The following is a 5464-nucleotide window of genomic DNA, read 5'->3' on the forward strand; positions in this document are numbered from 1 at the left end:
GATAACATGATTATTAGTCTATACGGTGAACACCAAAAAAAAAAGAAGTAAAAAATCCAGTACAGAATTGATGCTTTTCTACTCATGTCCTCAAAAAAAGTTCCTACATTTTCAACAATAGGTGATACAAACCCAAAAATGGTAACACTGGAAAAAGCATCTCATCCCGCAAAAAAAATGGCATCACATGGCCCCAATAATGAAAAAGCGAAAATTTTATAGCCTTCAAAGGGGGCCAATGAGGAAACTAAAATCCTGGCAGCTGCAGGGCCCTCCTTCCCTTCTGCGCCTCGCTGTGCCCCCATAACACAAGTAATGGCCACATGTGGGGGGTCTTTGTACTCAGGAGAAATTGCAGAACAAATTGTATGGTGGGTTTTCTCTTTTTATCTTTTGCAAATGTGTAAATTTTAGGGCTAAATGAACGTATAAGGGAACAATATGACCATTCTAAATTTCACCTCCATTTTGATTCAATTACTATGAAGATCTCAAGGGGTTAACAATCTTTGTAAATGCTGTTTCTGATAGCTTGAGGGGTGCAGATTTGAAAATGGGTTGGTTATATAGGGGGTTTTGATGCTAAATATGTAAAATTTCATTCAAAACTGTATTTATCCCCAAAATGGTCAATTCTGAAAATCCGGAAAAGCGATATTCTATTTGCAAGCCGCGTGACATCAAAATAAATTATCCAAACATTTCAGAAATTATGAAAATGTAAAGTAGACAAATGGGAAATGTTATTCAGCAAGTTATTTAGGTGGTAAATCGATCTGCCTGAAAACGCAATGATTTTGAATTTCGAAAATGGCAAATTTTTCCAAAAATTTATCATATTTTCTTTTTTTTTGTAAATAAACGCAAAACTTATCTGCCAAAATTTACCACTAAAATGAAGTACAACATGTGGGGAAAAAACAATCTCAGAATCGCTTTGATAAGTAACAAAAGTTATAACCATGTAAAGCGACGCAAGGCAGAATCCAAAAAATCGGGCTGAGCCTTAAGCTACAAAATGGCTGCGTCCTTAAGGGGTTAAACTCCAATTGTCACTGGGGTCAAATTTTTATTTTGTATGGATCTACATTTATAAAATATACAGTTTCAACTTACATACAAATTCAACTTAAGAACAAACCTCCAGACCCTATCTTGTACGTAACCCGGGGACTGCCTGTATTCATATTCTAGATTTTAACATCTCAGCTATGAATTATGATCAGGGATTTCAGACACTTTTGGGGTCTTGAAGAGGAAGTTTCGGCCTTAGAAAATAAATATACATCTGAGAATGTGATTTATATTTCTCATTGGTATGTGGTATGCCTGGGCAGAGGGTCCTGCTGGTCTTAAGATGTCACTAGGATTCTCCTAGGAGAAGATATGATGTTATTAGGAATTATGTCCTCCAACACTAGACTTATACATAGGATAACACTCTGCAATGTACTGGGAGCGTTGAAAAATATTCCAAATAAATTTTTTAAAGACCAATAATATCAGTTCACCTGGACCAAATATCACCTCCATACATTGATTTATTTTACTATAGTTATTGAAATACTTCTTCTTCCAGGATGGCCTTTTGTGTCGGGAATAGGCTAACTCACTAGTTGTCTGGGAAATAAACCAACCACTGGTATTTTATTGTGTTCTTGTGATGTGTCTTTACTATATACCTCTAGCAATGGCTGTGATAGAAAGAGGTTAGAGGACATCTATCAGCAGGATTAAAACATTTCCTTTAAAGGACATTTACCAGCAGATTACTAATAGGCTGCTTGTTACGTCTAGGGCAGTGATGGTGAACCTTTTTTAGACCGAGTGCCCAGACTACAACCAAAACCCACGCATTTATCACAAAGTGCCAGTATAAGCAGTACTTTATTTATTTGTTGAACTGTTCTCCTAACCTACCTGTCTCGAAAGGACACTGATACAATTGAAAGCAGGAGGGCAAATCCGGAATATCACTTTAGCGTCTCTCTAGGGTCCTGCTGTACAGGAAGAGTTGTGAGGCCAACAGGAGGACCTTCAAAGATATTCTGGTCCTCTCCACACCTTCACTCTTTTCCTTCAGTCCCAAGCTGCCAAGAGATTCTAGGTGCCAGGGATCTAAAGTTATGGCTCCTATTTTCCAGGATGTATCTCATGCATGCTTGGCTACTGAGGTGCCACCCTGTGAGGACATATGAGATACTTCCCTGGCGATTAAAGGGTTCAAATAGCACTGAGCTTAGTAAATCTTGACTTATGTGAAACTGCAGTTAGATTCTTTGAGTCCTGGTGAACTCTGTGCTGAGCTTGAGTAGCCTATTTAGGACACTCATCTGGTGGTAGATGTCCTTTAAGAAGGGTTTCAGATCTGAGTGAACAGGTTGTCATTGAAGGGATTCAATTTTATTTAAAGCATAATTATTTTTTGTTTGATGGCCCTTTCATCATTCAAAGAGAAGGACCAGGGGCAACATTTGGCCCAAGTTTTGCCAACCTGTATGTGGAACATTGGGAGGAGGAATTTATTTTTTCTGAAAAACCATGTATAAATATGATCTGATGGTATGTAAAAGATGCAGTGACGGTTGCATTATTTTGTGGCGTAGAATGAGACCGGATTTAAACAGTTTGTGGATTATATGAGTGAGAATACTTTCAACTTGACGTTTACATATGAAATGGGGGAGAGAACTGTTTGTTTTGTAGATTTGGAAATGTATAGAGAAGGGGGAGGGGCTATAGAAACAAAAACTTTTTTAAGTCTGTGGATGTAAATAGTTTTATTGTATTTACCTGCTGTCATTGTGCACCGAAAGAACAGATGAAAAGACTTGAGAGAAAGTACAATGGAAAAAGATTCCCAAGATCAAGTAGCAATAACGAAGGGTAAGTCCCCACAATGGGGGTCATTTACTAGGGGCCGAATCGCTCTTTTTCGTCGGGTTTCTTGAAAATTACCGGTTTGCGTTGAATTGCCCCTGGGTTTTTGGCGCACACAATCAGATTGCGGCGCATCGGCGGCAGCATGCATGCGACGGAAATCGGGGGCATGGCCGTCGGTAAACCCGACGGATTCAGAAAAAACGTGGCATTTTTTTAAAAAAATGTGTTGCTTGACATGCACTTACCTGCACCCAGGATAGGATAGCGACACCTGCTGGACATTGGGCACACGACCTTAGTGAATCATCAGAAGACCCAAATCCTCGTCGGAGAACGCGCCGCTGGATCGCAACAGGACCGGGTAAGTAAATCTGCCCCAATGGGTTACCCCGAAAGTTTATTAAGAGATTGAAAAAATAAGAATGAAGAAAAAGTTTTTACACTGAAAGAGGAAACCAAAATAACTCCCCTCTTCTATCACATAGTCACACCTGATTTCCCATTACATTTGATGGTATAACAAGGACAGGTCTGGGAAAGAAGCATTTGGCAAAAGCAAAAAATTCTGCTGGTCACTTACTGGTTTCAAATGAACCAATTTGTGTAAATTGTATCTTAATGCTGACTAGAAGCTACAAATAAGCTAAAACTAGCAGATCCCAGGATTGTTATTGATTCTATCCTGTTCCGGCTCGTCTCTGATCGGCCGCTCCCATGCACTGGAGGTTCTGCGCCTTTAGGTCCTCGCTATCTGCAATCATCTGGAGGCAGCAGACGCCCTGGAGCCACGGAGCACTGAAGCCACAGAGCACTGGAGCCACGGAGCACTGGACTACAGGGAGGAGGCTCCATACAACTGCCCGGCTGGAGACATCATTTATAGATCTGGAAGATTATCTGACTGACCTGTATTTTACATCCATTTTAAAGAGGGAACTTAGAAAGTGTTTGTTTCAGGGAGCGCAAGGTGAAGCCTTCAGATGTCGCAGCAGAAAAGGCCACGGTAAATGTCATGTAAGCGGCTATCACTGCTGGTTACACCTTCTTATTCCACTGATCAGTGGAAAGTATTGAATTTCCCTATAGCGCCACCACAGGACAAATGAAGTATTACACAATGTACAGTGGGACTTATTTACTAAGGGCCCGTGGCCGTATTTCGGTCGGGTTTTCTGATGTTTTCGGGGATCGCGCCGGGGCTTGCATTGCACGCAATCGGATTCAGTCTGCTCATCTTTTAGCTTCTTGTGCCCTGGTTTAAAAAAAAAAAAAGGCTTGAGGGCTCTGAGGTGTTAATGAAGCCTGGAGCAAACATGAATATGCAAACCCACGCCTCCTTTTTTTGACTGACATCTCAGTGTCCCTTCACATCTGTCACTCAGCAGACAGGAAGTCCTCTTCCTGTCCACTTCCTGTCCTCTTCCTGTCCACTTCATGTCCTCTTCCTGTCCTCTTCCTGTCCACTTCCTGTCCTTACCAGAATGCGGTGAGCACTTTGTGGAAACTGAAGAACTTGTCCACATTTCACAAACCCTCTAATGGGCGGGCCACACAGTAGTGGGTGGAGCTACACACTAGTAAGAGTGGCCAACATAGCCAAAAAGCAGAAAACGTATGGGAAATGATTTTACTGGTGGGAGGAGGAAGATTTAAGCTTGGACGCCTGCACTGCACTTTTTAATGTAGTCCCAGTGGGTGGAGGTGGTGAGGTTTTGTTGTGCCCGTGCTTGATCACCGGTTTCCTTTAGGGGTCATAATAAGTTGTGGGGCTACAAAAGGGGGTTCAACAGAAAGTCTTCAAAGTGGGGATGGCTATAGAAAAGCGGGTACACTAGAGGTTGCGGACACTGAATTAATAATAAAGGAGGGGTAACATGTATGAGAAGGAGGGGTTAAAAGTTTGCTATGGGAGCCAATCCCATCAGGTCGTGCCCCTACCTCACAGCTATGACATCACAGGTGCCCCCTCTATAGCTGATACCCAGGGTGAGAGCTGAACGAGTGTCTGTGCATAAAGTGGATCCTGTCCCGTCCCTTTAATTCTGCTCTTGTGCAGGGAATATTGTGCCCAGTCTCCGGGGGAGCCTCCTAATTACTGCCCCAGAGAAGTTTTCATCATTTTAGGTTAAAATATCTTCTTTTCCGTGTCTGTTGATGTTGGATTTTCCTCTCTCGCTGTCGGGGGAAGCGTCCGGGACTGTTTTGGGCAGTTTTTGGCTTTGTCTCTCTATCAGGGCTCAGCAGAAGTGTCGCTTATTCCGCTACTTAAACGCCAAGGGCTTTGGCATCGCTACACAGGGGGCTGTCAGGAGGGAGGAAGCGAAGACGCCAAACCTCAAAGCGCGGCGCAGTAATCTGCTCTACACACTGAATACATTCACTTAGAACAATAAAGCTGCTAAAAGTTCGAATTAGCCTTTTATTGTATCTTCTTAGAGGAAATCTACTACCAGGAAGAAGGATTGTAAACCAAGCACTTACATACTGGTGTGCGCCCCCTCTGGCAGGATCTGCTCTTAATTTAGCTTATTGGAACCTTGTTTTTACCAAAACAAGGTTTAAAAAATTATACAAATTAACC

This window comes from Engystomops pustulosus, chromosome 8 (genome assembly GCF_040894005.1).
Source record: "Engystomops pustulosus chromosome 8, aEngPut4.maternal, whole genome shotgun sequence".
In the NCBI taxonomy this organism is placed as follows: domain Eukaryota; kingdom Metazoa; phylum Chordata; class Amphibia; order Anura; family Leptodactylidae; genus Engystomops; species Engystomops pustulosus.